The 26,914-nt window shown below is 40.4% G+C and overlaps 1 protein-coding gene across 2 annotated transcripts in view; it reads left to right on the top strand.

Moving 5' to 3' along the window:
* The window catches only part of TSC22D1 (TSC22 domain family member 1), a 115,549-nt gene that overhangs the window by 84,959 nt on the left and 3,676 nt on the right, over window positions 1–26,914 (top strand). The window contains exon 1 of one of the 2 annotated variants that reach the window (XM_025048994.1): window positions 26,727–26,803. The exons of the other annotated variant lie outside the window; for it this stretch is intronic. The gene's annotated coding sequence lies outside the window, so the exon portion shown is untranslated. Of the gene's footprint in view, window positions 1–26,726; window positions 26,804–26,914 lie in introns of those variants that run through there. 2 annotated transcript variants of the gene reach the window in all.

Genomic DNA, 26,914 nt, shown 5'->3' with positions numbered 1-26,914 from the left:
GAGAAATAATCAACAGAGGCCGTGTGTTATGGACTCGTTATGCTCTAAAGAAAGTCTCCTGTGCCCTTTAAACCCTGGAAACGTGGCAAATCACTAGAGTCGAGGCAGTTTTGTCCCGGACGCAGTAAGGCACCAGAAGTAAATTGGGTCACTGCCCCTTTAAATAGAAACTGCCTTGAGGGGCTGATGGAACTTTGGGACTATTTCTTCCCGAAGTGCTGGTCCACCAGCGATGTCAGTTGGGCCTGGGGGAGACGAGAGGCCCAGGTGCTGTGTGTGTCATGAAACCTCTCCTGTAGTCTAGCGACAGACCAGCTGTGAGTACTCGGCTGTAATTCCAACAGTCCTGGAAGGAATTGCCCCTTGGGGGATCCTAAATGTTTTACTACGCCGAAAGGCAGTTGGCTTCTAAGATACTCATCCTGGAGGATGAAAATTAGGTTCAGCTCAGCCGTTTTGGGTTTTCGTTCTATTTTTTCCTAGTTGGCACATTTTCAAAGCTATTTTTAAAACTACTCGAAGGATTATCGGGAGGTTATGAAGGGAGGAAGTTTTCCCCTTCCATCGTTAACTGAGATGAATTGTATAAAGGCCTTTTCAGTTTAAGATCCTTGAAAATTTAGTTGCAAAATAGCTTTTTAATTGGTTTGATTCCCCAGTTGAATCCATTAGGAATCGACTTAAAATTGTACATGATTCAGAATTTTGCGTTGAGCTTTTCTCTTAGAAAATATTATCTCCATTTATTCATACTTGAAAACGATGTTAACAGCGCTTCAGTATGTTTTTTTAACATAGAAGTCTGTAAATTTATACATCAAGCATCAGTTGCATGGTTCTTTTGAAATGTTCAAAATTTTTGCGAACGTTTCTTAAAGCTGCTGAATTAATTCTAGCTTAATGTTTAAAATTCGCATGCTGTTTCTGTCTTCTGTTTCTATAACTTAAATTGATTCGAATACCGGCAAAAGTACTCACCCAGTTGTATAAGTCTACATAAATTTAAGATACTTCAGAGTAGTTAGTATTCTCCAAATTAAGAATTAATTTAGAATTATAATTTTAAAACCATTTAAGTTTCAAAATGCATTAACTGGCTTAAAATTAGAGAAAATAATTGTAGAATTTTGCAGTTAGCTTACTGTAAAAAGGCAGTTTATAATTAGTTTTATTTAGGTGGAGGCGAATCAAAAATATAATAGATAAATAAACCGTGAAGTCTTTTAATTAAATACGTAGATTCATGAGTATAACAGTTTGAATAAAAGATATCATACACTAGAGGTGGAATTGCAAATGGGAAGTTCTGCTTAGCATAAAGGAAAATTCTTAGCATAAAGGAGAAATAAGCTTTTTGCCTAAATTAACTCTTGCAAATGGCACATATGATGGCAAAATTTTCTAATTACTTTCAGTAAAACATTAACCCACTTTTTAAAAATTCTAATTTATTTTTGATCTATGGGTTCCTGAAGTGTTTGTAAACTTTCTAATAAAATAGTCACACAATTTTAGACCAGTAAGGGAACTAAAAGATCATTTAGTATCTGATTACTAATGGTCAAATAATATTTGTTTTTATAACAATATAGGTGCGGATGGAAAGGTTATTTTTTAAAAATCATTGAAATAACTTAGATTTTAGTTGTTGACGAATAGGCAACAGGGGTGGTTATTTAAGATGTAATTTTATTAGGACTAGCTTGCGATGATTTTTAAAGAGACACACTTGTTAAACTAAATAGCACTTATGGTTCACATAGAAATATCTCACTGAAATTCACGGTTAATTGAAAATATTTTGGATAGATAGGATAAATTCCATTTCAGTTGTAGCATTACATAATCTTATTTGCCCATACGTTTCATAGTGTGACTTGCCTCTCTGATTATTGGCTTTAGAAGTAACTCAATACTTTCTAAGTGTTTTACATGTATTGTCTCATTTGGATCCTTGGAATAACTTGTGAGGGTGTAAGGCAAATATTTCTGTCCTTATTTTATAAGTGGAGAAGTTGCAGTCTAGCTCTTGGAAGCGTAGCTGGTCAGTCAGATGAGGTCCCACACTTAGCTCCTGATTTTGTACTTTTTTTTATATGTACATGTAAAGTATGCTCGGTAAGTACTTGTCGAATGAATTAGCATGAATAATTTGTAATCGTAAGAGCAATATTTACTTTAATAAGAAATTTGTGAGATATGAGAAATTAGAAGGGAAAAAATCCTTCAAATTAATCTGCATTGCATTGGACAAAGTATAAAAATTATCTCATAGATCATACGTATGTGATTGCAATATATAAATCTATTGTACATTTACAATATATAATTGTAGTGTATAACGTGTGTATATGTGTGCATATATATATATATATATACATATATGCGTGTGTATTTAATTGATCTCGAAACCTAAGAAAAGCTACTTGTGTTATCAAGATAGCTAAAAGGAGAAATGGAGTAAAGAAAGGTCTGTGATAAAACTTTAAAAGGTGGCATTTTGTTAAAACAATGGAATTTAACGCAAGAACTTGGAAATTTTGGGTTCTTGATTTTCTTTAACCTTCTATTTTTCTGAGTTTACCTATGAAATTTATATGTAATTCGGATGACTTTGTTTCTCCTATAGCCATTGAGTAGATGATTCGGACAATTTAACTTATAGACAAAAAAGATAAGAGGTTGCGAAAATATTTATTTGCATAATCATTCCTGATAAAAATTGTTTTGCACTTTTTTCTGTTAAGGCTAATCTGGACGCTTTGTATAGTACAAGACTTTTACTATAAAAATAAACACTTAGCAAAAGCAACACAATTAAGTGTGGAGCTTATCTAGAGCATGGAAGAAGTGACCAGAAATAGATTCCTCTAAACAAAATTAGCTGCCTTTTTTCCCAAAATTCCATTACAGTTTCTGCATACTTGTCTTGAAATATTTATTAGACCGTCTCTTTGTGTCTCTTGTACTAAAGTGTGAATTTTTGAGGGTAAGGGCTGTGCTTTTTCACGTTCCTGTCTTTAGCACCTGGTATACACAGCAGGTTCTCGAATGTTTTGAAAGAAAGAATGAGAGGAGAGAGAGAAATCAGACATGCCAATGGTTGTGACTATTTGAGGGGTTGACACCAGCATGCAACGTAAAAAAACAAAACAAAACGCTGGCTTATGTGAAAAAAAGACAAGGGACAGTTCAGGGGTCGTGAGATAAAATATGACCAGTATTTGTGAAATCAAAGAAATTCGAATGATGCCATAGCCCAGAAAAGGGGACCATGCTCCCTCGGGCTTCTCCCAAATGTTTCTGTCGGATGGAAGGAAACGTAAATTCCATCGAGAGGCTTCACTAACAGGCAAAAATTTCTTGGATTTAGCCAAAAGGTCAAGTCCATCATGTTTTCAGAAATATTTTAAACAGATATCTGTATAGATATCCGTCCTATTGGATGTGGTAGGTAAGGCCAGGGAAACCACAGTAGCAGCCTCACTCATTAGGGCAGTTACCAGACCTCTGAGCCTCAGTGACCTTGCTGGTAAGATGGCAGTAACAATGGTACCTCCTTCGCCAGGTCAACGTGATCGTTCAGTGAGATAGGTCAGTTCACGTACACAGCACAGATTTAAAGGAAAGCTCTCGGAAAATGTTAGTTTTGTCGAGCAGTATCTGGCCATTTTTGACTTAGACCTAGAGCAGTTTCGTGTGGTTCAACCATATTACAGCATATTTTCCTGTAATCGGAGTTCATGTTTTCACAGAATAAACTTCAAAGGAGACGTAGTCATCATTTATTAATTTTCTGAAAGGAATCGTCGCAGATGGTGCTCTGAAAACGTCTGTGGTCCTGTTATTTTTATCCACTGTTTTAGACCTAACTGTTTTTTATGCCAGCATGATATTAAGAAACGTAATCGGGCTCATTGAAGAGTCTGAACAATCTGAGAATTAGAAAATACATTTAGTAAAGCTACCATAGAAATTTACCATACCTCATGTTTCTATTTCGTAGTTGAAAATTGATCGCACACCATGGTAACTAGTAGGCAGTAAACATTCTGCCTACTAGTTACCTACTAGTTACATTTATTTAACATAGTTATCTAACTGCCGGAAAGGAAAGTGTGATCCATAATTGATGCTAAGAATGTGTGGAGAGTCCCAAGTGCTCACAATTGCATTTCTGCACTTTATATTTGAAGAGAGAATGCAGTTTTGACCTTAGAAACAGTTTTATTAAGCCAAACGTTGACAATTCAACAAATTGCTATGAATTTTAGTGAATGTCAACATCAGTATTTAAGATTTTTAAAATAAGCGTTATATTATCTTGGTTAATATTTTTCTAAATAAACACATTGTGAAAAATCAAGATTCCTTTTAAAAAATGTCAAGTGGTAAAGTACTTTTGAATAGGTGCCACAAGGTGGCAGGATTGTGTTTTCGTACATTTGCTTCTTCCATGTACAAGCAAACCTTTTGTTATTTAAAACTGACGTTTTCCATGTGGTTAACTGATCAGCATTTTATATACCATAACTTTTAAATGTTCACTTTTCTGATGAGAAACTTTCTAAGCTACATTCCACGCTTTCCTGAATTCTAGGAAAACTATAACTTAACTTTTATCAGTGAGCCATTCGAATATCGGTTATTGGGTTGTGATTAAAGTGAAGGGCTGGGTGAAGGTGGCTTGGCGGGAATGAGGGTGGCGGAGGCCCCAGCAGAGACTCTGTCTGTACCTTGTCCTGTTAAAGGCTGTGCCCGACGTCAGCCTTGTGCTTATCTGCCTTTTTTCCTATTAAAGCGAAGTGACTCATGTCCAGGACCAGACTCGGGTGTGGTGGGACACAATTGTTTTCTGCAGAATTAAACGTGAAGACTGATGTTGCCCAGGACCTGGGGAATTGCAACAGGTTGTTTGGGGAACGGAGACTAAACTGAGGCCTACGATTCTTCATCAGAGGCCACTCTGTAAACAGCAGTGCAGGCCATGAATACAGAATTCTGTGGCTCTGAGGGACGTGGTCTATGATGTGTATGAATGAGGTGATATTGGTGATAAAAGATGCGTCCAGACATGAATCTACTCCCTGGAGAATCTGTTTTCTTGACCTGGTCATTAGACAGCTGCCCAACGCAGGCTGCGCCTTCAGTGGGGACACCTTCAGCCTTCAGACTTCGCAGTTAGTCCGTTTACGGACGCTGCTCTATTTGTCAGAGCCTTTCTCTCCATCGCTCAGCGAGTCTATTATGAAAGGTTGGATTGTAGAGAGGGTTTCTTCTGGTTTCCTTCATTAACTATTTGCATATTTTCCCAAGTTTTAAAAAGATATTTACATATAGAATTCATTGGACCGAATTTCAGAATGCATCAGTTTTAAGCTCAGAAGCGGTGAGAGCCGTAGTTGAGCTTTGCTGATGATGAAGGGGAGAGGGAGCGGGTAGAGTCTCCAAGAGCAGCTCTGTGCTTCCCTGGTCACTTGCCTCCCCTCCCTAGTAATCATCGGCTTGTGGAGGGTTGTTTGTGTCCCTCGTCCTTCGTTCAGCCCTTCTGGGGTGATTGGGGAACTTTTATACAAGCTCCAGACTAGGCGTGGGAAATGACTGATGAATTAGTTTCACCTGAAATGGATTATTAGTGCCTTGATCCTTTCTTCTAAGTTCTCAGTAGTATAATTTTTTTTTTAATCTCTGGCAGATGTTTCTACTCTGGTAGAAGTAGAAGTTTCATGACTAAAATATATGGATAAGTTTCGCTAGCTTATAATTTTAGGGTGTATACGTTTTCCTCTCGGCAACGTTCTGTATGCTTTTTAGTAGAAATAATCTTATTCAAGATTTTGAACTGGTTCTGTGCATTATGTGAAAGATTTCATGCTTTGAGAAACGGCCTAATCCTCCCCGTGTGCCACCGTGTGCTCTGAAACTGAATACATCCCGCTCCGAGATCACCTCAAACATGAGATGCAAGAGCGTGGCTGGTATTAAGGGCATCCTCCTACACGTCTGCAGAAAGCCCAAGAACTGTTAGCAAAAACAGCTCGTTTGAAGTGGGACCCAGTGTGAACATTTAACTCTGAGATAACTAGACTCTCACTAAAAGGATTTCAAGAATTTGCCCACGATGTATTTTTGTCATTTTAAATGTGGTTTTAGTGTGTGTGTGTGTGTGTGTGTGTACTTGTTTTTATGAAGGAATTTGGGTTAAAATTGTGTGTGTGTGTGTGTGTGTGTGTGTGTACTTCTTGTTTTTATGAAGGAATTTTGGGTTAAAACGCTTTGTAGTTGAATTTTTTAAAAAAGAAGTTAGAGATAAGTAAGGGGTAGTTAGTTGCAGAGCTTGAATGCCATGCCAAAGATTGAGGTTTTATCTTATAGGTGGTCTGTAATCATTTAAGGACTCATAATTGAATGGGTGACAGGCAGGAAAATTAAGGCGATTTTAAGAAAATTAGCCTGGAAGCAGTGCACAGGATGGATTTGCTTGGACCTGGCTGGACAGAGATTGGAAGCAGATTGACGGGGCGGGATGACATGGTGGGAATCTGGAGGTCTTATGGGACGGATCTGGAGTAGGGCAATGGCAGTAGGCATAGAAAAAGCAATAAAAGGCGGAGATGTTATCAGAGAAGAGTTGACAAGACTTTGTGGTTAAGAAAAAAGTGTGTTATATAAAATTTCTATTCTTGTCAGAGACAGTCTTACATGCAAACCCATCTTCTCCAGGAAAGCTATTTCTGTGCATTTAGCATATTGCAAATTCTTCATTATAGAGGAGATAATGCTACTTGATTTAAAGCCCAGTATTGGAAGACACTTGATTTTGAGCCCGATTTCATAGAATGATGTGGATAAAAGTGACTTTGAAAAATCATGGTGTAGTGGCTCTCAGATTCCTGTTTCATCGGGCATGGGGAAGCTGTGTTAAAGGCTGCAGGATGTCATGGTATGGAGCACAGACTGTAATCCGTCAGCAGGTTTGAGACCTGGATCTACCCCTTGCCATGGGACAGGAACCAAATCAGATGGTCCATACAAAGTGGTTAGAAGGTCGCCTGGCACACTGTAAATGCTGAGTAAACAATAGCAGCTCTCCTTGTTATTAATTCATCTTTCCTTACCTCTGGAGATTCTCATTCATAGCTTTGACATTGGGCTCAGGAATCTGTATTATTGAAATATCCCTTCCTGTGACTCTGATCATCAAGTTTGAAAACTTTTGTCACAACCTGCTTCTCAACCTCCACATAATAGAACTGTATTTAAACCGGTCTATTTGCTTTTATCCTTCATTTTGACCTTCCAAAGATGGTGCCAGCTCTCTGTGCAGCCTCACCTGGAAGCCGAGGTTCCTGCCCTCACACTCCAGCTCTGCTTCTTTCCAGCCCCACCTGTGCCCTCAGAAATATCCTCGTAAACTTTGGAGAAATGAATATGTATGTGGCCTTAGCTACTAATTTCTCCCTAGTTTCTTTTGTTTCTAAACATGAGATTATAATTACAATTACAGAGATTTTTTTTTTTTAATGCATAGATAATCTCAGGTTTCGTTTTTTTGTTGTTTTTTAAATTCCTCCTAAGACCTGTTCTCCAATCCTCTGATTGTTGCTGGTGTCTTGGCTCTGATACAGAGCTTCTTAGCTCTGGCTTCATGTCATAACCACCTGGGGGCATTTTAAAACCTACTCATGCGCAGGACTCAGGTTAAGGCCAGTTAAATCGGGATGGGCCTGAGTATCTGTATTTGTGAAAAGCTTCCCACTTGATTCTAAGGTTCAGCCAAGGTTGAGAAGCACTGAATTAGTCTCAGTCTCGTCATTGTCATGTTCGCACCCCCCCTCCACCTCCCCCAGTCTGACTGAGCAAAGGAATGCTTCACCATCTCAAGTAATTATAGATTTCTTGGTCTGGCACAGTCTTAGAGGTAGATAAAGAGAAAGCTGGCTTAAGCCTGTGCTTCTTCCTGGTAGACTGTGCTTGTACCCGTTTCCGTGCCTTAGACCTTTGTACATGCTGTTCTCATACTAGGTCAAGGTCCTCTATTACACACTCTCCTAGAGCTGTAAATTTTTCCTTAATAGTGCAGGCATTGCTTCTACGCTATGTATGTTCCCAAGAACCTTCTCGTTTTGCTGAATTGCATGCAAACGATAAGACAGCTCATGGAGAGAAAAAGAGTCGGGGGCCAGCTGCTCAATACTTACGCAGTTTGTAAGCCGAGCGCTGAGAAAACTAAACCATCGGGGCCAGCTCTGTATAGCTGGAGGCTTTCGTGGTACATATTAAAAATATACACAGAAAAAGGAGAGTGAAATGTCAGCAACATTTTAATGAGAGCAGAGGCGGCAGAAGGAAATGGGGCTGTGGCGAGCCGGCCCAGGAGGCAGACGCCGAAAGCTGCACCGAGCCGGGAGGCGGGCGGACCCTGGTGAAGCACTTGTTTTCAAGCTGCGTTCTTACTAACGAAGGGGCGCCCGCCAAGGCTGTGGCGGCAGAGCCGAGCCGAGCGCTCTTAACTTTCTTGCTGAAGGTGGTTATTCACTCCCTGTTCTGGCTCCTTTCGTGTCGGAAAAGCCCGGAGACTCGATGCAAATGTTGTGTGTTATGCTGATCACTTATGAATTAATTTGCCTTCCAGAACCTATGCTATGGCAAAAAATAAACCGTACATCACAGTCTGTCATCCTAGATTGCTTGTGACGACATGAATTGATTTGGGCCTCTCCCCTAGGACGGAAGCTCTGTGAGTGACGATTTTGACTTGCTGAATGAATGAATGAATGAATGAATGACTTAGAACTACTCCAGCGGAGAGGGGTGGGGAGCAGTTGGTGACTGGAGCACTGGATTTGCGTTTTAAAGGTGGAACAATGAAGTAGAGGAGGGAGTTGCCAGACCCTCTCCTGCCGCCATCATCATCTGTTACTATTATTACATGGTCTTTTGAAATACATACTGTGTTAGTTCTCTGCTGTTGTAGCAAACTGCTCTAAAATTTAGCGGCTTAAAACAACAATAGGCCCTTACTGTCTTACTTGGTTTCCAAGGGTGAGGAATTTGGGAGTGACTTAGCCTGATGGTGCTGGTCAGAGTCTCCCATGAGGCTGCAGCCCTCCGTAGCCTGGACGCTGGGCTGAGGGCCACTTGCGGGGTGGCCTGATCACGTGGCTGGTGTGGCTGGCAAGTCCACGCTGGCTGCAGGCAGGCCACCCCTCCCCCGCCCATGTGAGGGTCTTCAGGGTGTGACAGCTGGCTTCTCCCAGAGAGAGAGAGCAAAGAGAAGGTACGCAGAGGCCTTGTGACTCAGTCTTCGAAGTCACGCACTGTGATCTGTGCGGTGTTTTTCTCAAGTCACCACTGTCCACTGTGGAAGGGCCTGACGTACAGGGATGTGAGCAGCAGGAGGGGAGGGTCATCGGAGGCCGTGTCCAAGGCTGGCTACCGTTTTCATGATTCAGGTTTTTCTGCCCTCATCATAGGATGGGTACAGTCTGCATCTTTCTGTTCACTTCACATAAGTCTTTTCCATGCCACGTAATTTCTGTTATTTTTTGGTGGCTGTAACTCCCTAGTTTCTTTTGTTTCTAAACATGAGATTATAAAAATATAATAGTTATACTTAATTTTCTCTAAAATTCAATTCAGCGGGCATTGAGTACCCTCTACGTGCATAGCTAAGCATTTTAAATTTTCTAACATATTCCTAAATATATGAAGATATCGGCTCCGTATATGCATGTGAAGTTACTCGGTTATAGGTACAGCGAACAAATTGACGGATTTTTCTTCTTTCTTTCGTGACTTAACTCACCGTTCTAGCGTATTCCTTGACAGTTACTATGACTGCATGGCAGTTAAGGATTCTCTTCAACTTTTTCTCTTTTATTATTTCTTAAGAGCAAATGAACATAAATTTGCAAGTACAGGTTTTTCATGACATTCTCTAATCAAATGTCACACATTTAAGGATTTAGACATTTCTTTTAAAAGCCATCTTGAAAGAGCACTATTCTCTTTATACAAAATTACTAATGAAATTCAATAGTTAATTTGATTTTATTCCCATTGACCCATCTCTGAGTCCATGTGCATAGTGTTTTACACGTGGGCTGCCGACCCACCTTAACTTCTAATTCAGAGCCAAGAGCACAAGCGGTCACTGAGCTGCAGTTTTTATAATTGTTTTATAGTTGTTTTTGTAATTCTGGGTAGAATGATGATTACTACAGGTATGTGAGAAGCTTGCGACTATGTCCAATGAGGTGAATTTGATTTACAGATGTTGTCAAGGTCATTACCACACTTCAGAGAATTCCCACGGACTTCCTTTGGGCCGCTGTTCTTCGATAAACTGTTTAATGCAATTTGCCAGTATTTTAGGATTTTATAAATGTACAACCTCTCTGTCGAATTTGGTATCAGATTATCTCAGCTACTTAAAGTGAATAAAAAAACCTTTTACATTTTCCCGTGCTCTACGCCATTGTCGTCAGTGATCATTTCCTTGAAACTATAAAAAATTATCTGAAGATGTATTTGTGACCATGGACTTGTAAACTGAAATTCCATAATTTTAGGAAATCTCAGATAGTTTTTATATCCATTTATACTTTTTTTCCCTTATGCTTTTTCATACATGGCGATGTCTGTTTTTGTTACTTTGTCAAGTAAAATCGATCCTTTCGATCAAACACTGGAGAAATTTATGTGTAATAGTGTCTTGTATGACCAACTTTAGTTTTTAGAATTAGTGGGAGCAAGGACTAAATTTATTAAGTGGATCTCTTTCATTGAAAAAAGTGGCATGATTCAAATTACTTAAAAAATTTCTCAAGTTCTTCATAAGTAATGTACATCTAGGATCTTGTTTATACTTATGCTTTTTATGTATCATTTTATATCTCAGCTTTACTTTTCACAGTTAACAGTTTTTAAATATTTCCAGACACATTTGCCATCTTAATGGACATGTTTGTTATATTGTGTTAATTTCTTTCCCTGTTTGTTTTTCTCTTTTACACCGTTTGTTTTTCTCTTCTATGCTAGTTCGAAAACTTTTGAAATTACTTTTTTAAGTCCTTTTGGGCTCTCTCTAAATTCTTTATGTCCTCTTCTGTGATGTGGAAATAGAATCTCTCTCAGATACTTGAAACACCCAGATAAGTGGAGTAACTTCTTTTCTCTTGTATCACATAGTAATAGACTTGTAAATTCTATTTATTTATCTCTCTGTTGTATGAAATTTGTTTTTACGTGGATTTTTGTGCCGTGCATGTGCTCATCGCATTTGCAGCCTTGTAGATGATTTATTGGAGTAGATGACCCATCTAAGTAAAAGTAGCCTGGGCCAGAGTGTTGTATCTTGAAGATTTGCTGTAAGGTGATCACAGAAAAGGACTCCAAAGGCTCATTAGAAACAGAACATCAGTACTTACTTTTGTTGTACAAAGACTGCTCTATTTTTTCTACAAGAGATTAAATAAGTTCATTGTGATTTAGCGTTTACGGAGTCATATTTTCTATTACCCAGCAACTTTCTAAAAATATTTGTATTTAAAGTAGACGTTTGATGTTGTGTAACTTGAACAAAGCGAGGTGCTTAGTTATGTGATCGTAATTCTTGTGATTTGGCTGAAACAACTTTCCGTGCATGCACGCGGGCAGCCCGAGAGTCGCCAGTCTGGACTGTTCTTTCTGTGTCATGGTTCCTGTGTAATGAACGTGCTTGTTTGTTATAGTGATAGAATCATTGGAAGTGATGATTCGATTTCGATTCAGTGGCTCCCTTTAAAATCACCCCCAATTCCCCAGCAGAACCTTTAACCGAATTTCTTCCTAGTCTTCTTTTGTCCTCCTGGCATTCAGCCTCCGTACTGTCCTGGAATAACCTTTCTAAAATCCAGAATACTCCCCTGCAGTACTCCCCAGAATACCCCTCCTGGCTGCTCCGATCCCTACAGACAGGGTCGATGTTTAGCTGGCCGGTACTAGTTAGGGAAAACTGGCTGTTTACCACCAGTATCTCCCATGATTGCCTGGGGCTCATGTGTTGCGGGGTAGGTTTCAGATTCTCTAGCAGTGTGTTCAAGGTTTTTGGGACTTGGAAGATCTCTGAATGCTCCAGCCTCCGTTTCCCACCGTTCTGTAAGCATTTCAGATGCCCCTGCTTTCGGGGTGCCTGCCACGAAGACGCTTCGCCTCCTTGCCTGTTTTGGACATGCGCGTGAAGTGTTCTTCTCTTTCTCTGGTCCAACAAGTAATCTTAAGGTTGTTCTCGAAGGTTTTATTTAGGAGGAAATTCCTTCGCGAAGCCTTTCCTGACCCCCTGACACCTACAGTGCTCCTCCCACCCTCCTCCTCTACTGGGTGGCACCTGCAGTGCTCTCTTGGGACCTGGCGTGCCCATGATAAACATTTATTACTTTGCCCTGTTACTGCTTGCAGATCTGCCACCCCTCCTGGACTGTGGACCTAGCATGGTACTTAGCACAGTGTGGTGGAAAGAAGTTGGGTTTTTTGAGTCAGATAGCTGGAGTTCAAATTCCAGGTGTGCCATTTACCAGCAGTGTGACAGTGGACAGATTCATGCAGCCGAGGCTCAGTTTACTTATCTACACATGTGGCAATAAGAAGGGTGAGTTGATTATTAAATGAGATAATATGTAGAGTGCTTATTACTCTGCCTAACACACAGTTGTTCAACAAATGTTCTCTCCTAGTGAGGTTTAAATTTTATTTTGCCTTTATTTTTCTCTTTGAACTTTAATTTGTAACAAGAAAGCAGGTTTTATCTGAAAACACCTCTCTCTCCTAGTGCTCGTGGTAAAACTGGATAAGTTATCACTCCTGCTAAGAAAAACCACAGTTTGCAAATTTCTACCAGCTTTTGGGAGGAAAGACCGCCTCGTTCTTCAAAGAAGCCCAGTGGCTAGCACAGTGTCACGCACAAAACGTTTGTGAAATAGATATTCGTTATATTTGTGCAATCAGGAACGGAACATAGGTTTAGCCATCAAGTAAACAGGTCAAGGAAAAAAGGGGATTCTCTTTAAAGATTAAAATAGCAACAGTTAGGAATCACTCTGGATGAATTCATCATATCACAGAGATTAAGGCGAATCTTGAGTCGTTGCCCTATGATCAAAACAGCGAAGTTCTTGGGATAATTAGTGCAAGTCGGGAAAGGAGAGCAAGTTGCACAAGGTGATTTTCACAGCTGGAAAAAAAATGCATTCGGATATGATAAATAACGATACTGTTTCTATTAGGCCGTTTTCAAGAAACTTTCTCCTTTAAAAAGCAAGTGGAGAAATGTGCCAGCACCTTTCGATTTAACCCGGTTACGTCTGAAAGCAGGTAGCTCAGAGCACCAGGGCATAACCTTAATCACTCACCTTATTGCTGTAGGAGATGCCACGTTCCCCATTTTGCATGTACAGAAATGACTTTGGAAATTTGAATTAAAGTCTAACTCCAAAACTCAAAATCTGACCATTACTCTTTAATGCTGCATTAAAAAGTCAATACTGATCAGGAAGTAAATAGGCTTTGCATTTTTCAATTTACATACCTGGGCTAAAAAGACTAAAATAACGTCATAGATGCTTTCAAGGGTTGTCTGGAAGTGAAACTTTAGTTGGAATTAAAAAGGATCTGTCAGCGTTATTTCGGCTTCCCTCTCTTAGGTCATACAGAATCATGCTTACAGTGAAAGAGGATAAAGATATTTTTGCTGATATCAGACTCTTAGTGAGAAATATCAGGAGAGTCAAATCTGACACAATGCAGTGACTCAGAAGTAATCGGATAATCACTTAAATCATTTAAAAAGTGGAAGTAGATCCTCGCTTTCTATTTTGATATAAGTAGACCTAGAAATCCTTGGAAACTTAGTTTTCAGAGTCCACCCGATCATAGACAGTGGTCGGTAGACTTAGCTCTTAGACCTAGATCAAATGTGTGCACGTATAATAGATCCCCATTTCATCACAGTTGAAAAGGAGATTTAATAGAGAGCCGTCGTCTTCAGTTGACTTCCATGTCATTGCCGGAAGTTCTTTCTCCAGTTTTCTGCTCTGTACTCAAAGGCTGAATGCTTTGGAAATTCTAGAGATGGTGGAAACTACTAAATCAGCCACCGCTAGCCCTAAAAGAAGCAGCTTCTGCGGGATGTGGTGGTTTTCATTTAAGGTCTTCTCATGTAGATGGTGCTTGCTCTTTGATTGTGAGAAAGGTTGCTCCCGATTGATTTTTTTTTAATTGCTATTTGCTCTTCGAACCATGTGCTCAATGATCTTTCCATTTCTTCTGATTCTTTAGTTGTTCGTATTGATTTCACAGCACTCGATGTTCCCCTGGCCTTGGGTGTTTCTTTTATTTCCAAGTGCTAATCTTGACGGTCCACACCCACGACGTGGACCTCTGTGCCTCGTGGCTCTGGACGTACCACACATTCTGTTTCTTTCAAAACACCGTATTTCCAGCTTCTCCTCTGTCGTTAAAAGCTTTTCTTTTGCATGCACCGCTTGGCATTTCTGAATTAGGGCAATCAGACGTGTTTGGGATGCTGACTGAGTGCTTTTCTTTTTTTCATATAGAAAAGTTAACATTTGCAAAAGAATAGCAAAAACATAATCTTATAGGGTAACGAATGTGGCGAGCTGATGGAGCTGGTGTATGTCTGCGGGGTGTGTGTGTGTGCGCGTGCGCGTGCACGTGTGTCTTTGGCGTCCTGGCTCTGTTGAGTGCAGTTTCCTGCGTTTACCTAGTATTTCTTGAAGACATAAACACAAACAAAATATGAAGTGCGCCTTATGCTCAAATTGTTTTCTAACATACAAATTATGTTGGAACAGATTTGCATTTTCCAAACGAGCTGTAAAGCTTGAACACATTGTACCACTAGGCTCCTTCCGTGTGAAACCTCGTGATCTGTAGTTCCAGGACGTTGTCTTGGATCCCTTTAGGGTATTTTCGCTGTCTCCATGGTCTCTGTCCCGTTTCTGAAACGTCTGTCATTTGCACATTGTAGCCCTTCTAAACTGCTATTCATTTTTGTCTTTTCTATTTTCCTCCTCTTTGGTATTTTGTTCCAGTTTCTGAGATATTTCTTCAACTTCACTTTCCTTTTGTTCTAATGAATTTGCAGTTGCGCTTTCATGTCATTTTTTTTTTTTTTTTTCCAATTCCTGAGAGCTGTTTTGGGAACTTTTATTTCATTTTTTTCCCTAAACGTTGTGGCGCCCCCGCCCCCCCCTTTCTATTATGTTATCTGTGTAACCTTTTCGGATCTTTAATTTTGGTTTATTTCCTTACCCAGTCTCCGTTTCCCCCAGGCGTGTGTGTGTGTGTGTTCTGGGCGTTGGTTATGTTAGAGCGTGTGTAGCCCTTGCTCAGTTATTCAGTCGTGCAGGGTCAGGGTGGCGATAAGGGTCTGTGTTTGTACGGACTCAGCTCGCCTGCCCTGCGCAGTCTGAGAGGCAGGTGGTTGAGAAGTATTGGGTTCTCAGCGTATCAGCTCTCCTGCCAGCCTTCTCTCATGCTTGCTTAGGTTTCGGCCTGAAGAATCACCGTCTTTTTTCCAGTCTGTTGAAACTGACATCTGTCCTATTTCCTGCATCCTTGTATATTTAAAACCGTGTTCTCTGTCTCAGAAATAAATGAGTGCGTTCATCCTGTCACGTCGACTCAGAAGCAGCTTTACCCAGCCTCGCCGTCAGACTCCAGCGCAGCGTCCGCTCACGCCCGCGAGGCCCGCCCTGCATCCAGCCACCTTCCCTTCCGTTGCTTCTCCCTGTGCCTCCGATGGCGTCCGCACTCTCGCTGCGGCTTCGTGACGCGGGCTCTTTCCTGGCTGTCCCCTTTTCCTGCTCCAGCTAGACCTCGGCACTGGGTTTTCAGGGCCCAGAGGAAGAGTCCTCTGCCCTTGGAAACCACTCCTGGCATCCTTCCGCTAACCGTCATGCTGTATGTGTGTGCCCAAATGATATCAGATGTCACATGTCTTCCCCCGACCCCCGCCCAGCTGCCTCTGGGTCTTTGAAAGCAGGGAGTGTGTCTATTCATCTTGATAATTTAGTGCCAAGCCTAACGTTCCTGGCCCTTCATGGGTGCTCAGTGTTAAATAAATATGAATAGACGCATGAAGGAATCCCCGAGAGCTAATGTACAGAATTTTTTTCTAGACGGCATCCTTCTAGCTAAGATGTACTACAATGACCTTTTCTATTACAGTGGTCGGCAGCAGCGTTTAATGACTAAAGAGTGACCCTAAATGGTCACCGCACATGTGTTTCCCATTCCATTGTGGTCATTATGTCACCTTCTCACTCTTACTTGTGAACCGAGGACAATGTGGTGATGTCAGGTCACTTCTGGGTCACGGCTGGGAGGAGGTCCCGTCTCAGGTGATTTACCTAGAGCAGAGATCCGTGTGGACTACAGATCTGTTCTGTGAAGCCACCAAGGTTCTCAGAGGGACGGGCTGAGAAGCCACCTTCCTCTCTCACCCCTAGAACAAGCCTTGGGGACGCAGCCCGCGCTCCCTCTTGGTGAGTGAACTGCCTTCTCCGGTCCCCTTGGGCTCCCCAGGAGCCCTCGGGGCTTATGAAAGCAGTTCGAAAAGCAGCCTCTGCCACGTTCACAAAGTAACTGGCCCGTCAGCAGGCCCTGTCTGTGTGTCTGGTGGGCCTCCCTCGCTTCTGGGATGTCCTCCAGTGACTGGACAACACCTCCTGACTGCGGACTTGTGGCACGGGGGCCAGTCTGAGTGCCCTTCAGCCTCTCCAGCACCGTCCTCCAATGCTCAGGACGGCGGGCTCCCAGCAGGAGCTCAGCGCCTCTGCCTGGGACGCGGGTGCCGGCTCCACGCCGCCTGGGTCTCCGGCTTTGGTCCCCACACAGACTCCAGGCCGGTTTCCTCATCTGCAGATTGGGTGGCTTTGGACGAGAACCGGTTCCACCGAGGTAGGCGGGCGGGACCGTGACCCTGCGGTCTCTGGCTCTTCCAGCTCTGGCGTTTCTGAGTCTAGAGCCATGTCTGTGGGTCTGGATTTCCTGGACAGTGCATCGCGTTCCGGGTTGGTTCTGCGGCCCTCTCCCCCTGAAAACCTTGGACGAAACACAGAACATCTTTGATCTTCCATTCCTAAATCTGCAGAGTAGGGAAGCTAGAACCAGGTGGTCCCCAGGGGCCATCGCAGCTCTAAAAGTCTGAATGGCTCAGTTAAAGAAAACCTCGGGCCCCAGTGAAGTCGCCCAGCTGGAGTCCCGAGAGACCAGAAAATGGATCCGTGTCCCTGGGTCGAAGCAGGAGGCACTTAGTAAACACACACTGTGTCCCTACCACACAGGGTCACCTTTTCGAGTCGTTAACGCTCACCCGAGTCTGTGCTGCTTTAGAAACGCTCTAGAGTTTGTCTTCGCCTTCGAGGTTAAAACTCTTCAGCCGAGCTTCATCTTATTGTCTTGGTGTCACCAAGGATGGTTCTGTTCTCAGTGCCCGCCGGCTCTTCTTTCTGGTGGTCATCTTCTGGGATTTAACATGAAGCAGCTTCAAGTAAGGAGTTACTTTCAGAGAGTAAAAGGAGAGCTCGCAGCATCTGTCTCCATTGCTGTGCAGAAGTCAGATAGAAATAGTACGCATTTTTGGTAGGAGACTTGCATGAGCTTCTCAAAATAGCAAATCATAATCAGGGCGACTTTTCACTTCTTCTCAAGTCTTATATAGAATATCATTTGGCTTCTAAATCTGCGATGTCCCTTTTGCCCATGACTTTTCGATTTTCATAATCCGCCACTTTTGAACACAAGTGGTAATTTATGAAGAAATTTGGCTTCGAGGAGCTTATTTACACGAAAATAAAAAGTATAAAAAAAGTTAATTATTTGAACTCTGTCACTTGAAGGCATCAGGTCTTTAGCATACAGGCTTTTTTTGGTGGAATTAGTTATGTGGAATAAGGCAGAGGAATAGAGGCAGGTACAGACAGGTATGGAAGAACTTCCGAAGTTGTTTCTAGAATTGTAAAAATAATTTAAAAGTAATCATACATTAGAGAAAATATACAGAAAAATATATTTATAGAAAATCTTATACACTGTACATATGTGTGTATAAATGAAAGATTATATTTAAATTTGTTAGGACTTCGTTAGGATTTTTGAAATTCTCACACTAAGCAAGTATTTGTTTTTTAAGTCTTTTAACACTGACATGGGATTTAGGGAACTAGAATTACCAATATGTCTTAGTTCTTTTGCAGATTAATCACCAGCAAACTCAACAGCAAAATTGTAGTTTAAAATTCAAACCCAATAATACATTTCATGTCTTTGTAGAATAATTAATTAGTTATAAAGCAGGCATTTTTAAGTGTCTTCCATGAAAGTGTTCATTTTCTATAAAAAGTCATACTAGGATTTTGATTTGGATTTCGCCGGATCTGTATATTAGTTTGGGAGTGGAGACTCGACAATATTAACAATACCGAGTCTTTCAATTGATGAACATAGTATAGCTCACTATTTATTTGGGTCTTAGATCAATGTTTTCTAGTATTCGGCATACAGATTTTGTACATATGTTGTTAGATTTATACCTATTTCATGTATTTTATATTATAAATGAAACTTTAGAATTTCTATGTTTAATCGTTTGTGCTAATGTATAGAAATGCAGTGGTTTTTCGGTATTGAACTTATATCCTGTGACCTTGATAAACATGCTTCTTGTTGGTTCTGGTAGTTGATTTGTGCTCCCTGGGATTTTCTACATAGACAATCATATTATCCGTAAATAGAATATAGTTTTATTTTTTCTTTCTAATCTGGATACCTTTTATTTTTTGCCTCTCCCCCGCCCCCGCTTTTTTTTTTCGCCTTATTGCCTGACAAATTACCTCCAGTACAATATCGAATAGGAGTGTTGAGAGTGGATAGTCTTGCCTTGTTTCAATCTTAGGGGTAAAGCCATTCATTCTTTTAAGTATAATATCAACTGATTTTTTTTTGTAGATGAGGAAATTCCTTTTATCTCTATTTTGCTGAATATTTTTTTTATCACGAGCGATAACTTTCTCAAGTTGCTTTTTCAGCATCTGTTGACGATCCTATAATTTTTCTTTAGTCTGTTGATAGAATGAATCACTAGTCTGTTGATAGAGTGGTTTTTGAAGGTTTACTTTGCATTTTCAGGAGAAAATGCCATTTGGTCATGATGTATTTATTATATATTGTTGGATTCAATTTGCTAAAATTTTGTTAAGAATTTTTACATCTGTTCATCAGAGCTGTTGTCTATAGTTTTCTTTTATAATGTTTGTCTGATTTTTCTGTTAGAGTAATGCTGATCTCATGGCATCTTCTCCTCTTCGATTTTCTTGAAGAGTTTGTGTAGCATTCGATTTTTTTTCCTTAAATGTTTAGTGAGATCCTTCAGTGAAACCATCTGGGCCTGAGGTTTTTTGTATAGGAAAGTGTTAAACTACAAATTAATTTAAAAAATAGATATAGAGCTATTTATGCTATTTATTTCTCCTTGAGTGAGTCTTAATAGTTCTTGTTTTTCTAGAAATTTACCTTCAACTAAGTTGTTAAATGTATTGAAATAAATTGGATATGTTATGTTTTTATTTTTATTCAGTTTAAAATACTTCGTAATTTCCCTTTTTATTATTTATTTGACCCATGGGTTATTTAGATATGTGTTATTTTATTTCCAATTATTTGGAGATTTTCCAGATAATTTTCTGTTCTTGATTTCTGATTTAATCCCACCGTGCTCATAGTACATACTTTGTATTATTTGAATCCTTTTAAGTTTATTAAGACTTGATTTGGGTCTCAGAATATGATCTATCTTGGTAAAAGGTCATTGCGTTCTTGAAAGGAATGTGTATTCTGCTATTATTTCATGGAATGTTCTAAGGAAACCAGTTCGGTCAAGGAGTTGACGGTGTTATTCATGTGTTCCATATGCTTATTTTCTGTGTATTTGTCCTTCTAATTATGGAAAGAAGATGCCGAAAACTCTAATTGTGGATTTTTCTATGTCTCTTTGCAGTTTTTTATCAGTTTTCGCTTCATGTATGTTGAAGCTCTGTTAACCAGTGTGTAAACATTTAGGACTTTTGTGACCTCCTGAAGAATCGACCCTTCTTTTCATTATGAAATGATCTTTGCTCTGCAGTCCACTTTGTTCGACTAACATAGCCACATCAGTGTTCTTGTCCTCACCGTCTCACCGTTCTCTCATTTTACCTGTCTGTGCCCTTACATTTCAAGTGTATTTCGTACGGGCAGCATGCAGTTGTGTCTTGCTTGTTTTCAATCCAATCCGACAATCTTCGCCTTTTAACGAAGGTGTTTTTTTGAGGCCACTTACATGCAATGTGATTTCGCCGTAGTTGGTTTAAATCTCCTATCTTGCTATTTGTTTTTTATTCTGTTCTTCATTCCCCTTTTCCTCTTATTTTACCTTCTTTTAGGTTGTGTATTTTCTTATGATTCCATCATTTCTCCTTCACTGACTTACAAGCTGTAACTCTGTACAACGCGGGGGGTTGGGGCACTGACGGGCGTCAAGTCAGAAATCCACACACAGCTTTTGACTCCATCAGAACTCAGTTGTCCCTTGGTACCTATGGGGCCCTGAGTCCAGACCCTGAGGATGGATACCAAAATCCACGGATGTTCAAGCCCCCACATAGAATGGCGAGGACCAAGGCATACCGCCGGCTCTCCACTGCTGCAGACTCCCAGCCGCGGATCCCAAACAGGACAGGTGCTTACAGAAAAAAGAAATCCTCTCAGTGGACCCGTGCGGTTCAAACCCACGTTGTTTAAAGGTCACCTGTACATCTTTCACTTCTCACGCTTTCTTCCAGGTAGTATAATAACCTCACACAGGGTTCTTCCCTTCTCCCCTCCTGGCCAGGGTGCTATATTTTTTCATACGTTTTACTTCTACGTATGTCATTTTTGCTTTAAACAATCAATGATCTTTTAAAAGAGATTTAAATAGTTAGGGATTTTTTTAATTTTTTTTTTTTTTTTTGTGTTTAACTACGTAGTTACCATTTCTGATGTGTGTAGATCTAGATTTCCATCTGGGATCATTTTTCCTTCTGCCCAAAGGACTGACTTTAAAATTTCTTATAGTACAGGTCTGCCAGTGACGAATCCTTCCAGCTTTCATATGTCTGAAAAAGAATGAATTTCACCTTCGTTGTTGGCAGATACCTTCACTGGATATAGAATTGTGGGTTGATAGGTTTTTAAATTTTTTCTTCTAGCACTTGAAAGATATCGCTGCACTGCCTTCTGTCTGGTTTCCGGCCGGAAGTATACTGCTGTTCTCATCTTTCTTGCTCTGTAGTATCTAGTTCTTTCTCTGGCTGCTTTCAAGATCTTATTCTTTATCATCGATTTTAAGCTATTTGATTATGACGTACCTGGTTCGCTGTCTTCACAGTTCTCTTGCTTGAGATTCGTTTAGTTTCTTGGATCTGTGGATTTATTATTTTAATAAACCTTGAAGACAGTTGCCATTATTTCTTCAAATATTTTTCCTCTCTCCTTCCAGGACTTCTCTGCATGTGTTTGCTTGAAATTGCCCCACAGTTTAATGATGCTTTCTTTTCTGTTTTGTTTTGTTCTTTTTCTAGTTTTTTTCCTCTTTGTGTTTTATTTTAGATAGTTTTTGTTGTCAGTATATTACTAATATTTCTTTGGCCCTGTCTAATCTGCTGTTAATCTCATGCAGTGGATTTTTCTTCTTGAACATTGTAGTTTTCATCTTCGTAAATCTAATTTGGGTTTTCTTTATACCTTCTATACCTCTACTTAACATGCTAATGTTCTCCTCTGCCTTCTTGAACATATAAAATATGGTTATAATCGTTTCAATGTCCTTGTCTAGAAATCATATCATCTTTGTCATATCTGGGTCATTCTGATCGATTGTTTTTTCCTTCGTTATGAGTCAGGTTTCCCTGCTTGTTTGTATGCCTGGTACTTTTTATTGGATGCCAGACATTGTGAATTATTGCATGCTAATATTTAATGTATTATTTAATATTCTTGAGCTTTGTTTTTAGACAAAATTACTTTAAGTTACTTTGAAACAGTTTGATCTTTTCAGGGCTTCCTCTTAAACTGCTTTCAAAAGACCAAATCACCCTTTAGTCTAGAAGAGATTTTCCCCCAGAGTAGGCAGTGTCCTTCTGAATATCTGGTGTCCTGCGCTTACAGGTTTTTTTATTCAGGCTGGTGGTAACTCCAACTATTCCTGACCCTGTGTGATTTCCAAAAATTGTTCTCCCTGCTTCTCCTGGGTGGCTCTGGCCCGCCTCAGGTGGCTTTATGTGCACGTACCGATGGGTGCTCCACTGGAGCCTGGAAGTGAGGCACCTCTGCCCACCCTACCCTGTTCGCTTACTTTAAAATTACGTTGCTTTTTAAAAAAAATCAAAGCGATACCCATGCGAACCCAAAGATCAAACAGAGTGAAGAGAAAAAAAAAATTAGCCATTCTCCGTTTCTCAGCCCCCTACTTTACTCCTCAGAAACAGCCACTCTTTGTTTTACGTCTTTTCATATTTCCCTACTCATGTCTGCGTAATATATTTACACCGTTATTTCTTCCGATTTCAGTTTTAGAGTATTTTCTAATCAAGCTGTAGAAGATTAGGATTTAGCACTTTTAAACCATGCTCACCACACATTGTTTTTCTTCCCACCACCTTCCCAATTCAATGGCCTTTTTAAAGTTCAACCAGTGAAAAATAATATAGTCCTGTAAATTTTATTTCTAAGCATACCATTTTTTGTTTGCCTTCGTTTCCTGTAAAACCGCCTGTGAACTTACCTAATCGCTCCATTAGACCTGTCGTACACCTATGCGTGGCTCCCCGCCCCCTGCAGGTGCTCAGATACATTAGATCACCCTCTGTATGTCTGTTCCCACTAAAGCGTTCCCTCCCGGAGGCTCGCATCTTCCCACGCTGTCACAGACCAGTTGCTGCTTCGGCTTGGTCAGCCCCTCTCGTCCTGAGCCCTTCCCTATCCTCCTTTGCTTCCCCTCCTTCTCTCCAGTGTTTGGAGTCCCTGGTTCACGTGTCCCAGGCCTTTGTCTTTTTTTTTTTTTCCCCTTTCAGAATACATATCTTATTTTTTGAAATTTTACTTTATTGTGGTAAGCACTCTCGACTTGAGATCCATGTGCCACACAGCGTTGCTGACCGTGGGTGCGAGGTTATGCAGATCTCCAGAACTTACTCCTTGTTTAACCCTTTTTCTGGATCCGCTTCTCCGTTTCGCTGTCAGAAATGTCTGAAAATGTTTTTATTCTACCCTTACACTTAGATATGATGATTTGGCCCAGTGAACGGTTTTCTCCCGGCATTTTAAGGACATTTTCTCCATTGTTTCCTGGCAGCCAGCAAAACCATTCTGCTATTAGCTCCTATGTTCGTAACTTTTTAAAATTTTCCTGTTTAAAGCTTTGAGGGTTTTCTCTGTCCAAGTGATCTTTAGTTTCATAATGATGTGCTCGCTATAAGCCCTTTTTCATTTATTGTGCTGGCCATTTGGTCATCTCATTTAATCTGGCGACTGTGCCCTTCACTTCCGGAAAAATCGTAAATTATTTCTTTAATAATTTCCTTCCCTCTGTTCTGCGTTTTTGGAGCTCATCCTGTTTTGATGTTGGACTTCCTAGATTCATCCTTTCAGTCTCCAATCTCTAAGTTCCATCTCTTTTCCTTTTGTTCTCCTTTTTGGAAGATTTTCCCAACTTTATCTAGAAATCAGAGAAATTTAAAATATGGTTGAATTTTCTGGTTTCGATTTCTTTTGAATTGCTTCTTGTCGTGGCAACATGTGGGAGCCAGCACTAAAACACTATTTGTTGTTTTTCTGGTGTCCACCTGGCACCCTAGCCCCAGTGCCCAGTCCCCAGATAACGGTGACTTGCTCAGGTGCGGAGTGATGTGCTTTAGCCTCTTCCAGCAGTTATGTGAGATCTCTAAGGAGTCTGGATGAGGGGAGACATCCGTTACCCCATTGACTGATGGATTCCCCAGCTGTTACCTGTGTTGGCTGAGTCGGATCAAGTTTGTTAGAAAGACACGTGTTACCGAATTGGAAACACGCAGGCCCGGCCCTGACCCTCTTCTCTCGTTCCTGGCCTGCGTGCTACTGACTTGGGGACACGGTCGACTTGCAACCCAGGCAGAGAGGCTCTTAGGCCAAACAAAACAGAAAAACAGATACAGTGACAACAGGAAATACCACCCCCATCTCAGAAGCTCAGGCTGTGTCCTGTGCCCAGATTTGCTCCTGGAGAGCTGCTCTTTGCCCGGCCTTAAGACGACAGTTAGCATCTCCGCCGTTAGGGGTCGCTGAGCTCTGACCTGGCACTGGACTCACAGATGTTTCGTCTTGCAGTCTAGAGAAGGATCTCTGAGTGATTCCAGCCATCTGTGCCTCAGGCATTTCTGACTCCTGGGTTTTCCCTCATGAAGCTTCTCACCAATTCTTTTGCCTTTTCTTTTTTTTTTTTTCCATTTCGTCTGTTTCGTTTTCATATAAAAATCTAGTTTTAAAGGAACCTGGCACATTTATGGGAAAGATAGGAAAAGAAATAGATTTCTAATCATTTTGGGGGTGTTGCATATTTTTTGGCCCTGCAGATTCTCCAGAAACATACACAGATATTCAAGGATGTTTGTACAACGACATCCCGTGCAGTTTCATTGAAAACAGTAGAATATTGGAAATGACTGTGATGCCCCTCTGCAGTATGGATTGAGCAGACTCGTTGCTTGTATTGGCTTCTGTAGCTTAATACTGTGGGTGATCGGTCGAAATGAATGAAATGAAAACAAAACCAGCGGGTTTCTTTCCGTGTTCATGAACATCATGAATAAATAAAATTCAGTTAACTCGGTAATCTTAAACTTCAGCTGGAAATTTTCAATCTATTCCTTTACATAACCTTCAAGTTTTGTTTTTTTAATCTTTCTTTTTCTATCTGAAGGCGATGCTTTCTTTAATAACTTTTCCTGTATAGTTCAAATATGTTAATGGACTTAATTATACAGATAGTTTTAGTGATAACTTTCACTTTCAAAATATAGAAACTATTATTTAGTACATAATAATTCTGCCTAGCATTCATAGCCATGGGGACCACACGCCTGCTTCCCAAATTATTCTGATTTTTAAGCTCCTACTTGGTTTCTTTTTACAGAAAACGGGTGTCTTCCTCAAGTAATTTTCTATCATGAGCTAGTATATATATGAATTTTTATAAATTATACATATGCTAACAAATGTTATTTGTTATTTAAAAACAAAGTTTTGGAGAATAATACAAAACTTACAATAAAAGAGTGTTATTGCTTTTATAGTCAGTCACACTGGTTTTTAACCCAAAAGAAAATTGCCCTTTCCATTATCTGCCACCAGATTTGGTTCCTAGTTACTTTGGACAGTTTTTAAAACCAAATGCTCCCTGCCAGCATTGGGTCAACTTAAAAGATTGTCTGAAAGGCTCCAGTGGCAATTAAAATTTCCTAAATTAAAAGATGTTGCTTGAGGGAGGCTTGTTTGAGAAAGGACAAGACTGTATGTGTGTGTGCGTGTGTGTGTCTGTGTGTGCGCGCGCATGCACGCACAAATAGAATATATACACATATATGTTGTATAGTCATACTTTATGGAATTATTTGTGATGATACAACCTAACTGGATTAGAGAACTATTTGTTTGTTCTTGGTTTTATAGCATTATGCCATTAGAGGGCAGTATTGTAGAGGTTAAATTTGCCTTCTTAAGTATTGAATTGCAAACTTTATAATAATCAAGCAAATTTAAGGCCTTAGGTTTTTAGTATATTAAATTGTAACCTCAATTGATGCATCCCTGAAAATATTTCAAATTAATATAGGAAATATATAACGGGGGTTAAGCCATTTTACACCCAGATCTCTTGGTTTTGATTTGGAGAAGGGAATTATTTGGTGAGTGTGGCTGAAGGGTGAAATACAACTTCAGTGTCCTTCTGTCTGTGGAAGGCTCATAGGATTGAGCTTATAAGAGTTGCTACTTAACCTGCAAAAACTTGCCGTAAGGACTTACTGAAGATAGATCTGTGTAGGATTCAACCTGTGGATAGACTTTTCTAGACGTTAAGTGTAAGAAGGGGAGATGCGATTTTTAAGGTGTATGGCTCTAGGGACATTTTGGGAAGATCCACCTGCTTTTATCTGGTAGATTCCTTTTTGCATCTCTCTCTCTCTCTTTATACACACACACACACACACACACACACACATATGTGTATGTATATGTATATATGCCTAGCAAAGACTATGTAATGTTTTTTTATGTATATGTATATATGCCTAGCAAAGACTATGTAATATTTTTTAAATATATATGTGTGTATATATATATATACACACACACACACATATATATACACACACAAGTAATAAATTCACGGAAAGGCAATATTTCTCAAAAAGCCAATGCGATTCTTCCCTCTAAACTTCAGTGCCATTTAAAAAGAAGTATCAGTACATTACGGTTATTATCTTTAGAAATAAAACCGCCTGTAAAGTCCTCCCGCTACTGCTGCCTGGAAGAGCTAGATAATTGAAATCGAGCTCCTGCGAGTCTTAGCGGTGGGACTGGGCATGCCCAGTAGCCCCAACGGCTCTGGCTGCAAATAGGAAGCTTTCGCCGTTCTGCAGCCGCGGGGACAGGCAGCTCCGGGGACGGGGGTCTGACTCCCTTAAACGTAAGCACGTGCGGGGCCCCGGTCCTATTTTTCAGGGCCCCTTGACGTTTGTTGCCGAAGCAGTGGTCCGCCTTCTCGAGGCCTCGGAGGCCTCGGAGGCCCCGGAGGCCT

This window comes from Pteropus alecto, unplaced genomic scaffold (assembly GCF_000325575.1).
Source record: "Pteropus alecto unplaced genomic scaffold, ASM32557v1 scaffold35, whole genome shotgun sequence".
Taxonomy (NCBI): domain Eukaryota; kingdom Metazoa; phylum Chordata; class Mammalia; order Chiroptera; family Pteropodidae; genus Pteropus; species Pteropus alecto.
This window is presented reverse-complemented; position numbering and strand designations above follow the sequence as displayed.